This window comes from Acomys russatus, chromosome 27 (genome assembly GCF_903995435.1).
Source record: "Acomys russatus chromosome 27, mAcoRus1.1, whole genome shotgun sequence".
In the NCBI taxonomy this organism is placed as follows: Eukaryota; Metazoa; Chordata; class Mammalia; order Rodentia; family Muridae; genus Acomys; species Acomys russatus.
This window is the reverse complement of record NC_067163.1, coordinates 8,393,536-8,406,739: the sequence shown is the minus strand read 5'-3', so window position 1 is coordinate 8,406,739 and position 13,204 is coordinate 8,393,536. Positions and strand designations below refer to the sequence as shown.

Sequence of the window (13,204 nt, the reverse complement as noted above, 5' to 3'; positions counted from 1 at the left end):
TGAGTTAGGCACACAATTCTGATGGCACGAATTGTGTGAGCCGGATATAATTTCCCTTGGGTATGCCCAGGAGATAGAGAGAGGTGAGTATCATGTTCACCTAATTTCCTTTTTATTTAGCCTGGGACTAACCCATGGAACAATGCTACTCCACAGTAAGTGTATGACTTCTCACCTTGATTAACCCAACCTAGGAACCCCTTCATCAACCTGTACAGATGTGTGTCCCCTAAGTAAGCCTAGATCCTGCCAGGTGGACAGTATTAATCATCACAAGTGCTAATGTCATGGTTAATGTACTGAGTAAATATGAGACTGTTTAGCTCCAGTTCACATTCTTGCTACTTATGGACAAGTTTGTAATGTGTCCAGAGTCTCAGCAGGGTTGCTGTTTTCAGTCCTTTCTAAACTGCCAGAATTTCAGATGTAGCTCAGTAGTAAAGTACTTGCCTAGCATAAATGAGGCCCCAACTCCACCTAAGAGAAAACACTGCTTTGGTATGGGTAGGGAGGAGTGACTTAGCCTTCCAACGCTGATAAATATTGAGGAGTTTTCAGTGCTATTGGTTATTGTAAATCTTTAAAGACATGCTTATTCAGTCTTTCTCAAGCTTTTTACAAAACAACTTTAGGGTCACCAAAAACTTAATGAGAAAATACAGAGTTCCTATTTGCTTCCTTGACACTTCAACCTCTCCTCTCCACAAACGTATGAACAACATCTTGCATTGGGGTGAGAAATTAGAGCTGGCGCTGGTACAGTATCATCAACTCCAGTCTAGAGTGGACATTCGGGTTCTCACTTTGCATCCCATGGTCCTGTGGTTTATGGAAAGAGCACAATGACATGTACTCACCATGTACTCACCATTGTAGCGTCCTACAAAAGAGTCTCACTATTCTAGACTCCCTCCACATCAGAACACTCCGAGCCAGGCTTCCTATATTCCTATATTCCTATGTTCCTCATTGTGTGTGTGTGTGTGTGTGTGTGTGTGTGTGTGTGTGTGTGTGTGTGTGTGTGATTTATAACCTGTTCTGAAGATTAGTTTGTCCCTTATTTTCATTTTTTTGCAGTTACTGATTCAATAAAATGCACTGATCATCAAATGAAGGCGTCCTTCCAGTGTTTTTCCTGTACACCATCTTCTTCCAGCCCCTGATCTTTTTACTATCTCCACATTTTTGCCCTTTAAGAATATCACATATTTGAAAGCATATAGCACATACCTTTCCATCTATGCTTTTTTCACAAAAAGCATACATTTCACGTTCACCCGTGTTTTTATGGCTCCATACTGAATTTCTTTTTAGGACTGAATAATTAACTAGGTCTGCCATTATTTATTCAGTAGCCCACTGAAGGTTGTCTTGTTTGCTTCCAGGTTTGAGCAATTTTTACAATGCTGCCATTTCCACATTTTCTATAGACAAAAGTTTTAGAGCATTCAGTTAAACAGGTAAAAGAAACAAACAAACAAACCACACCATTTGGTACACTAACTAGCAAGAGGTGAGCATTCCCCCTGGCTCCACATCCACCCACAGCTGCCAGTCAGTGTGGTGGATCTCAGAGGTCCTAACAGGAGATAAATATTTCACTGTTTTGACTTGTATTTCCCTGATATGTGGTGTGGAATGTCTTTCCATGGGCTTATTTGAAATTATATATCTTCTTCAGGGGAGGCCTTGAGTTCTTTGTAAAATTGGATAGCAGTAATTTATTGGATCAGTGACACATAAACATTTTCTCCTAGTGCTATCTTAGCTTGCCATTTATTCTTTTAACATCATCCATAACAGAGTAGGAGGTTTTAATTTTAATGAAGTTGGATATGACAATTTTAAACTTTCACAGCCCTTGTCACTGTACCCAGAAAGTCCTCACAATGACCAGGTGACCTCAGCTGCTCCCTTTACCCTCTGGAGCTTTATAGTTTTGCCTTTGAATACAAGTTTTCCATCCATTTTTAAAGTTTCAAGATCTATATCTAGACTCACTTTTGCCAGCAGATGTCCAGCCATTTCGGCACCATTGTTTGAAGATTGTCTTGTCTCCTCTGGTTTGCTCCTTTGTGAAGAATCAGGGGACCACTTCTGTGCTGGGTCTATTTCCAGCTCTCTCTTCTGTTCCGTTGACCTCTTGTCTACCAATAGCACTCTGCCTGGTTACTATAGCTTTGAAATAGTTTAAGACTTCAAGTGGTGTAGCTTTTCAATATTTGCTCCTTTATTCCCGAGCTATTTTTTTCCATTTCTCTTACATTCTGAGCCAGTTTGTCACCATCCACAATTTACTGGAATTCTGCCCAAGATTCCTTTTAACCTACATAAGTGTTACATTGGCAATACTGATTCCCCCTACATATATGAAACATGGAATATTTCCCCATCTATTTAGAACTTTGGCTCCTTTCATCGGAGCTTTGTAGTTTTATTCTTAGCGATCTTGTAATATTGTCTTAGATTTATTCGTAAATATTTCATTTGTGTCTTTAGTTTCAAAGTCTAGTGTTCCATTACTGACATTTGCAATGGGAACTGACTTGTATATAGAAACCTTGTATCTTGCAGCCTTGCTATTACTGCATAATAAGTATGGGATAATGTTTCTATAATTCTTTTTTTATTAATTTATTCATATTACATCTCAATGGTTATCCCATTCCTTGCATCCTCCCATTCCTCCCTCCCTCCCATTTTCCCCTTACTCCCCTCCCCTATGACTGTGACTGAGGAGGACTTCCTCCCCCTTTATATGCTCATAGGGTATCAAGTCTCTTCTTGGTGGCCCGCTATCCTTCCTCTGAGTGCTACCAGGTCTCCCCATCCAGGGGTCGTGGTCAAATATGCGGCACCAGAATACATGTGAAAGTCATACCCCACTCTCCATTCAACTGTGAAGAATGTCCTGTCCATTGGCAAAAATATGGAATGCTTCACGAATTTGCGTGTCATCCTTGCGCAGGGGCCATGCTAATCTTCTCTGTATCATTCCAATTTTAGTACATATGCTGTCGAAGCGAGCACTGTTTCTGTAATTCTTGATCTGTACATGAACATGAACATCATCTGTGAAAAAGATGGGTCTATTCCTTCCTTCTTGGCTTACATACTGCTCATCCCTTGCCTTGTTTCAAGGTATTAGGTAGGGCTTCCAATGTGGTGGTAAATGGTGCTGACTAACATCTAGTATTATAGACCATCCCTCCGATTCTGACCACGAAGTGTAAGGTTAGCTGTAGGAAATTGTGTGGGTGTTTTCCCTGCATGTGTATCTGTGCATCGGGTGGATGCAGTGCCCTTGGAGGCCACAAGAGAGTGTTGGATTATGAACCACCATATGTACTGGGGATCAAAACCGAGTCTTCTCTTAGCCACTGAGCCATCACTCCAGTCCCAGCTGTAGGATTTTTATAGGCATTTGAAAAAGTTTGTCAGCCTGAACAAGTTCCTGTATTTGCAGAATACTGATGATGCATGAATACTGGATTTCTTTCCAATGCTTTTATGGATGTATTTGTATGTTTTTAATTTTTTAATTTCTTGATGTGATTATATCAAATGATTTTCAGATGATGATCCAGCCCTGAATATTTAGGATAAATTAATTTGGTAACAATGTAGAAATTCTTAGAGTTGATTTCCTTGTGATATGTCCCCACCTCTCTGCTCATGAGGGGTAGGAACTGGTTGCATGGCTGTCATGTGACATCTTTGTCAGGGTGTGGTGTTGGGGTAATGCTGGTCTCATAGAATGAGGGAAGAGACTTCCTCCTGCTCGATCTTCTCACATAGATGGTGTAATGCTGCGATAATTTCTTCTCTCAAATATTTGATAGAATTGAACAGTGAACCCATCTTGGCTTGGCTCATACTATTGTGAAAGGTTATTAATTATTAATTTGATTTCTTTAATAGATATGGGCCTATCCAAATTATCTCTTTTGTCTTGCCTGGGTTTAGGAGACCTGTCTTTCAGGAATTCACCCATTTCATCTAGCTCATCAAATACCTGGGCTTGGGGTAACTTATAACACCCTTTAATGTCTTTTTAACGTTTATGAGACTGAGGGCAGTTTTCTCCCATCTCTCATACTAGCAATTTTCACCTACTCTTTTGTTTTTCTTACCATGGCTAGAGCTTTGTTAAAATGTTCATTCTTTTCGAAGAAAAAGCTCTTGCTTCACTATTTTTATGTTGACATCTTGATTTAGGTTTTACTGATTTCTTTCTTAATTCATATAACTGATTTTCTTTTGCTTATTCTGAATCTAATTTGAAATTTTTGCTAATTTCCTGAGGCAGAAGCTTAGGTCATTTTAAGTATTTCTTCAATTATTATTTATATCTAAGTTGAATGTTATAAAATTCTTCTCTAGTCTGTGCTTTTTGATTATCTCACAAATTTTTGTAAGTTCTCTATTTTTTTTATATAGATCAAAATATTTTTAAAGTTTATCTTGAGATTCCAGCATCCATGCATTTGAGGAGTTTCTGCACCTCTGTGTTACTGATTTTTGGATTAGTTCCTGTGTGGTCTGAGAGTAGATATCATCGAGTTTCACGTTTTTTACCTTGTGAATGAGTGTGTGGTCTGCCTGATGAGCAGTTCCTGTGAGTTTATGAAGAATGGTATTCTGTTGTTGGATGGAATCATCTCTAGACACACACATACATACACACACACACACACACACACACACACACACACACACACACACACACAAATCCACACTGATAGTTTTCTTCTGATACATTAAATAATGTTCAATCTACTCTTTTCCCACTTGTGAGGTTTTTGAGGACTAGACTTCTTCAATCACTACCCTTCTGCTCCTGCCTTATTACTATGCCTCTTTCAAGATTTTGTGTCTGATTTTCCACAGCTGGACTACAATGAGCTGCTCTGTAGCTTCCCCGTCCATGGTTTAGTGTATGTCATTTTTATTGCAAGCATTTCTACTATTCCTTTTTCTCTTTGCTCCCCACCCGGTATTACTGTTGCCTGTGCTGTGGCCTCTGTAAGGCTCTCACTGCTCTTTGATTCTCTGCTATACGTTTTCCAATATTATTTCCCTTGCTCTATGCTTCACAGATATCCACAAGCAATCCTCAAGCCCCTGGCTCCCTCCTCAGCTGCATCTCTGCTGTACTGAGGAGGCATCACAGCCTTCTCTCGGGTCCACTGTGGAGGGCTTTCCTGCACCTCCCTTTGATTTTCCTTGGAATGCAGGTGCCTGTTCTAGCAGCCATGCCCCCTTTCCACTAGAACCAGGAGCATTCCTATCCTGGTAGTCCCCGAGATTCTGTCGTCTCTCAGCCTATTCCAATCTTGAAGTGTGTCTTTGGAGACCTGCTTGCTCTCAGTGTGCCTTGTATTGTTTACTGCGTGCTGGATATGGTGTGCATCAAACTAAGTGGTCCTTTCCTGTGCGGCTCTGCATTTGGACGTGTGGAAATCAAGATGGGCTTACTGTCTGCTGTAACTCTAGGTTTAAGAAGCAAAAGTCTCCTCCAGGGTCATTCTGTCTCTCTTGCTATCTTTTTGTCTACTTACAGACTCTTCCACAAACCAAGGCCGAATTAGCAGTCACCCCTTCGGCTCTGATTCCTCGTGTCCCAGAAAGGAACAGTGTGATGTGATGTCACTGTAAGATGCAGGTAAAGTGAACCATCCTACGATGCTACACTTGTATCTCAGTCTTTCAGTGAGCCTGTGCTCTGGGCTGGGATGTTCAAAGGAGTGAAGTGTTTCTTTTTTAACTTTCTCTCCCATCTCATGTGACAAAGTCTTTCCTTCTGTCCCATTCTTATGCGTCTGTAAACCCACAGGATTGGCCATGTGAACTGCTATTGAGAACAGGCCATATTGAAAACAATAGAAAGCTCTGCGTACTTGGAACCACATCTGTCCTCTCAAGACCTTGATGGGCCCCCGGTTGTGAGATGGGCCTAGGTGAAGAGAGTTCCTAAAATAGCCTATGGCCGGTCCACACTCCGGCTGTGCCCTTTACCAACCATAATCTCGCAGATCTGCAAGCTGGCCTCCATCTCCTCAAGTCCCGGCTTTTGTGTTTCCATAACAGGCCACACAGCTATTTTCTCTGAGCTTTGCTTCTCTGCTGGACCTGAGAGCATATGCTTGGATCTGGGTATGTTTCCACGCTCACCATCAGGAAGACAATGTCAGGAAAGCACTGAGCTGTCTTCCCCTCAGGGCAGAGGGAGAGGCTGAACCCTTTTTAAAGTGGATTACCCACCCTGCACCGTGGAGTCCCGACAGTACTATCTGAGTTCTGGGTACATGATATTGGATTTGGAAATACATCCTCCCACTCAGCAACTGTCTGTGCAATCCCTTGGCCATGCCCTCACATCTTGGATAAAGTCAGATTAGCCCAGTGCTTTCTGAGTCTTGATCCCCATGGCCAGGTTTTCAAGCCATCATTGAAAAAGACACAAGAGAGAACATAGAGAATGAAGCAGCTCTGGAGTCAAAGGCCGAGCATGCTGAGGATGGGGCGACCTTGTTCTTCACTTGGATTCTAAAGGAATTATAGCAGCGTTTAAATTCTCTTTGGTCTGGCAGATGGGCAATTCACCACGTATTTCAGATGTGTTGTTAAGTCATGCCTTGTGTTCGGAGCAGTAGTGTGCTGACATGTGGACGCATCTGGATGAGAGTGTTCAGGTGTCTTCACAGTGAACACTCATGTCGCAAAGAACTCACAGCCTGGGATGTTCAAACCTTGCTCTCTATTCAATAGATAACACATCAACAACTTCACAGTGACGAATGCTCCCTGCACAGTTGCCATCATCATTTCTTTTCTAAATTGAAAATAGATTCTTCTCCCACACAATACATGCTGACATTTTCCCTCCCTCCATTCCTCCACACTTCCCCTCTCCCATGGAGCCACTCCCCCTCAGCCTCCCTTCAGAAAAGAGCGGGCCTCCAAGAGATAACAAGCAAACAGAAGAAAACAAAATACAACAAGGCAAGACAAAAGCCCTCATATTGAGGCTGGACATGGCAACCCAGCAGGTGAAAAAGAGTCCCAAGAGCAGGCAAAAGAGTCAGAGCCACACCTGCTCCCACTGTGAGGAGTCTCAGCAGGACCCAGTGTAGATGCTTGAGGCTCCATGTTTGTTGCTTCAGTCTCTATGAGCCCATTTGAGGGCTGCTTAGTTGATTCACTGGGCCACATTTTTCTCATGTCCCCCATCCCCTCTGGCTCCTATAATCTTTCTGCCCCCTCTTCTAGGGGGTTCCAAGAGCTCAGAGGAGAGGGACCCAATGGAGACCTCCAATTTAGACTCTCTCCACAAAATGTCTGGCTGTTCCTGTGTGAACAGTGTTTCTGAGAAAGAAAGGAAGGAGGCTAGCTGACTGCTGACTCAGCAGAGTCCCAACAATGAGTGTGGGTCAGACAGGAAGCTTGGTGGGTGTTTTACTAAGTGAGCAAGCAGTGTGACTATAGAAGCATATCCCAGGTTTCATTACTTGTGAATGCTGTGAGGTTTTTTTGTTTAGTTTTGTTTTGTTTTTCTGAATCATGACTCTCTCAATTGGTTTAGTTTATGCACAGTCTCAGAAAAGCAGCTGGTGGTGTAGTCCTTTAACCCCATCTGTTCATGAGAACGAGGCAGAGGAACCAAAAGCTCAAGGTCTACCCGAGTGAGCTACAGAGGAAGTCTGAGGCTGGCCTAGGCAGTGAGTAAGGCCTTGACTCAAATAAAAAGTAAAAGCATGGGGTGGGGTTGTAAATCACTTGTCTGCATGAAGTTCTAGGTTCGAATCTCCAGAACCACACCAACAAATGGACGCTGCCCTTCATAAAAACAGAGGAAAGTAAGTCATGTGCGGTACACTGTTACAGGGGGAAATGCCAAAGAAAAGCATATGTTGTTCCAACTCATCAGAAGTGTGCGCTCATGCATTTCCATTTCTTACAGTCGGAAGACTGCTGTTATCGCCAGCAGAGCTGCTGTCTTCCAAGTGGCTATCACTGTTTCCTGAATGAATTATCTACAACAAGCATGCAATTTTCTGTGTAATTAGAGTAATTAAATAACTTAAAAAATACTTAACTACGAAAAAAAAAAACTGAAGCCATTTTCATAGGGCTTTAGGATTGTTAAGCAGAAGAAAGGATGTCTGATCTGCTTCTGAATTTACCTCAGATGCTGGGATGGTGCTCCACCATCCTTGCTGACAAATACTGGAAAGGAACACCATAATGAGTCTGTCCCACACAGCACCTGCTCTCATGTGGTTGGGGTCACACTCTCAATGCTAGCTTTCATCACCCCACAGCACTGACCTTGGGTCAGCCCCCAGGCAGTGACAGCTACTCTATTACTAGCCATTTTGCAGAGTTCAGACGCCCACATGGTCCATGGGTACTTCTGATGCCCCCTTTCTGCAGGTACAGACTTGCAGGTGCCTGAGTCAGCTTCCAGGTATGTGATTAAATCATTCCTTTAGAACAAATGGCAGCATTAAGAGATTACCAGACGACAAGACATCCCCTCTAGAAATGCTTTTCTTCTGGATTCTCCTGATAGCCATCAGAGACAAAGAAATTCTCTCCCCATGGCATCTGGTGACAAAGCAGAATTTCTGTAGAGGGAGAGGGCAGTAGAGCTAAAAAGACCCACGGCCAGCTCACTCTCCACACTTTGGCTTGGGTAAAAGGAGACCATAGGGGAAAAGAACCCAGTGCTATTTGGAGCCACAACCTCTACCTCCATGTGCACCCACCTTGATAATCAGAATGATCAGGACAGTTATACTACGTGTGGAGGTCAGGTTTAACCATGGGGAACATACTAGTACATGTCTCATCCCCAGACAGGGCCAAGCATCACCTTAAGGACACATGGATCCTGTATCTGATCTACAAAGTGAGGCCAGAGGCATAGAACAAGAGGAGGATGTGTGGCTTTGAGTATGGAAAGGAAGCGAGGGACAGTGTGCACAGAGGGGGAAATGTACCTTGTGCTAAGTGGGAGGAAGAGAGGCAACATGAGAAAGCTATGGCAAGAATAATCCAGTTTAGTGAGACAGTTTCCTCTTCAGTCTCTATGGCCACTGCTACGAGAAGTCTCTAACTAAACAGGACTCCTAGTAGAGGGAGGGGGACAGAAACCCGCCCACAAAAACTTTGACCCAAAATTTACCTGGCCTATAAGATGTGCAGGGGAAAAGATAGAGCAGAGATAGAGGGAATGTCCAAGCAATAACTGGCCCACCCTGAGCCCCACTCCATGGGAGAGAGCCAAGCACTGGCACTATTGATATACTCTGCTATGCTTCCAGACAGGGCCCTAGCAGAGCTGTCCTGAGAGGCATCACGCAGCGTGGATTGACGCAGATGCTGAGACTCACAACCAAACATTGGGTGAAGTGTAGGGAGTCATGTGGAAAAGTGGGGGTAAGGATAGAAGAGCCTGAAGGGGGACTGGGGCTCCACAAGTAGACCAACAGAGCCAACTAACCAGGGTTCAGAGGGGCTTGTGGAGACTGAAGCACCAACCAAGGACTACGCATGGACTGGACCTACGCCCCCTACACAGACGTAGCCGATGGGCAGTTTGGGCTTCATGTTGAGTCCCCTAGGAAGGGGACTGAGGACTGTCTCTCTGACATGAACTCTGCTGCCTGTTATCTGATCACTTCCCACCGGCAGGGCTGCTTCACCAAGGCACATGGGAAGAGGATGCGCTCAGTCATGATACAACTTGATGTGCTGGGATGGGTTGGTAGGGGGGATCCCTTTTTCTGAGGAGCAGGGGAAGGGGGTAGGAAGAAGAAGGAGGGAGGGTAGGATGGGGAGGGGAGAAGGGTTATGATCTGAATATAAAGTTACTTAATTCCTGAGTTAATTAATTAATTAATAAGAATCATCCAGAGGCCAAAACCCAAAGGACAGGAGAATGACCTTCCATACTTTTGCATTTCTTGTCCATGGAGAAAGGTAAATACTTCAGAATATTTTTTTCCTAAGGACTTAATTGGCATTTCCAAGGAACACCTGGACCTTGATGTCCTGTCTAGCATGCTAGAAAGAGATGTCTTTGATATATGGTGGATGCTGCATAAAAACCCAGATAAAGGTGACCTCTGTGTGGTATATGGGAAATGTTTCCAGTCAAGGGATATAGGGACATGTATCTCTTCTGGGCCACTGAGGACAGCATAGGAAGATATGTGGAAGACTAACAGGAGGCTAAGGGTACCTGTGAGTATGACTGAAACAGATCCCTAACCCCATGCTCTGTTTACCTTCATGTATGTATCCAGACACAGACAGCATACTTCAAATTAAAGCAAGCCCTAAACACAAAAGACTGGCTTGAAAAATTGGCGTTTAAAAGCAGCTGTGTCTTCTGGCAGTGCAGAATAAGGCTCAAGCCCATACTTTATTTTATACAAGGCTTGACTTGGTTTTCTAATGGACCCATGAACCTCTGGGCCTTTCTACATAGCTCGGTTAAACTGAGGTTATGAGATAGGCACATTTTGAGTGAACAAAATTGAATTTAATAAACAATCTTTAGGGAAAGAGTTGTTTCCTTTGAGCACTGTACAATGCTTCAGAGCATCTGAGATGGACTTTATGTTTTTCAGGATTGTGCAAAGAATAAATTACCATTGCTATGTCACACTTGTAATGCTCACATTGGTGGTGCTGGTCTCTCATTAACATGTAAGTCCTAAGGTTCGTAAGTGATATTAGGATCTGAAGCAATCTGAGCCAAGTTAATGAATGATAAATCTTTGGTTACCTTAAGCCATTTTAAGTGAATTAAAATTCACACCGTGAGAGAGAGAAAAGAGATACTAGATTGCGAACCACAATTTTTACTGCTTCAATTTTTCTCTGTGTATAGTTCCAATTAAGATGACAAAATGAATGTGATTATCCTTTGCCTACAATATGTTAAGAGTAATTACATTTTTAAAGCTTACGTTAAATAATATTGTCACCTAACTATGTGAATATTTTATAAATGTAAAAAACATGTAAAAGCTACGCTATGGCAGGTGTGCTGGCACATGCTTGTGATGCTAGAACTTAGGAGGTGGAAGCAGGAAAATCAGGAACTCAAGGTCCCCTCAGCTACAGAGCAAGTTCGAGGCCTGTGCTATGCGTGTAGGAAGGAAACCGTTGTAATAAAATTACACCCACATGTGTACATATGCAAAGGAAGATGTTTCAGAAGACAGAGGAGATGGTGCCAAGGCAGCAGTGAGGCTTCCTGCAGGAGCCTAGGCATGCCTGGGAAAGCATGGCCCCACCTTTGAAAGAGTCAGCTTTCCTCATACTGATGGTGTGTTTATAACGCTATTTTCAAGTATAGTATGTCTGAAACAAGTAGGAAAAAAAACAAAGCCTGCGGCATCCCTTGATGTCCAGAGGCTCCTGCCTACACTTCTGAATGCCCCTCTGTAGTCCCTGATGTTCCCTTTCTCCCAGGATCAAACCCTACATTTGGGACATGCCGTTCTACAGGCCTGATGTGAGCATCACCCACGGCCTCCCTATGGGTGACAACTAGCCACCGGGCCTACTCAGCTGCTTACTGAAGAAGGGATGTGGGGTCATGGTGTTCCTCAAGTCTTCCGTTCAGTAGCCCTCCACTCCAAGGCAGCCGTCAAGGTAAATGAAACCCGAATCCCAGGAGGGCGAGCATGGATACCAGAGATAGTTGCCAGACTGGTATGGAAACTGTTGGCACTAGGACCTAGGAACCTCTGTCTCAAGTGTGCAAGGCTCTGGGTGGCTCATAACCATGGTCAGGTATTCTTTGCAAATACACTTGTGAGGTCACACCCCAGGTGCTATAGCTGTCGCACTGGAATAACTATGGCCACTCTATAGAACCACAGGGCATTTCAAAGTGGATTCTGCCCCGCCCAGTGTGATGGCATCACAGCTCTGCCCATTAACAAGAGCGTAGAAGTGTCTTTGGGAAAGGACAGTGAGGCAGGCAAGCCCAATTGCTGGATGTTTCAGCTTCAGGGACAGCTGTCTTCCAAAAGGCAGCTGAGGCCCAGGATTAGTTCCGAAAGGCAGTGGTGAAGACCAGATGAATCTGAGACTTGACAGAATATTTTAGTGACATTCCACTTGCCTGGATCCGGAAGAAAACCTTCACCTCACATCTCCACTTTTCAAGCTCTGCCCACTTATAACTTCACACAGCAATAAGAAACTATTTCTCTGTCGTTTTGTTTCAGCTAATGTCTTGGAATTCGGCAAAAATATCCCATAAAAATTTTTGTAAATGACAAGATAATGAACTTTCAAGGGATACAAATATGATGGCTATTACAGTAAGAATTCAAAAGAAATGCTTTTTGCAAGTGTTAAACTTAGAAATCTCATTAACATGCATGTCTAAATTGCTCTCATTTAAACTACTGTTTATCTCTAACAATCAAATCTTTTTGTGAGGAGCAGCAAGCCAGTTTGCAATGATTGCAGAAAAAGTCCACAGGCAGTGACCAGTCCAGCTGGCACTACATACCAGGACCCTCTCTCAATCTGTGGGTTCTCGTGATTTTTATAGTATCAAGAAGGGTCTAGCCTTTTCTCTGTCAGGAATCAACAAAATATTGGGTGATAAAAATATGTAACCATAATAATATCAGTATGTCTGTATAAAACTCTTTATTATATCATACGATCTTGAGATTTTTTTCCCCCTTTGGTTTTTTGAGACAGGATTTCTCTGTGTGGCCTTGGCTGTCCTGGACTCGCATTGTAGACCAGACTGGCCTCAAACTCACAGGGATCCATCTGTCTTTGCCTCTCGAGTGCTGGGATTAAAGGCGTGCACCACCACCGCCTGGCGAGATGTTTATTACCTAGACAACTGTTCATTTTAATGTCCTATTTTCTTTTTTGGTCATTGTGTGGATCAAATATGCAGCCCCATGCATTCAAGGCAAGCATTCTACCAACTGAGCTATGGCCCCAGCTATAATTCTAATGTCTTAATTAGAATTATTAATTCTATTTTTTTAATAAACATAATTCTAATTTTATTTATTTATTTATTTGTTTATTGGGGGGTTTCAAGACAGAATTTTTCTCTGTGGAGTCTTAGCTATCCTGGATTCACTTTGAAGATGACGCAGCTATGTGATTGCCTCTGCTTCCCTTAATTCTAATGTATTAATAAACA

General features: G+C 43.0%; 1 long non-coding RNA gene and 1 other non-coding gene across 2 annotated transcripts in view; both read right to left on the bottom strand.

The window, feature by feature from the left end:
* LOC127210056 (uncharacterized) overlaps positions 1-13,204 on the bottom strand; it is a 412,763-nt gene that overhangs the window by 211,966 nt on the left and 187,593 nt on the right. The window lies entirely within an intron of this gene.
* LOC127210376 (U6 spliceosomal RNA) lies at positions 2,924-3,030 on the bottom strand. The gene has a single exon (XR_007833286.1). It is a non-coding gene; the product is annotated as a U6 spliceosomal RNA (small nuclear RNA).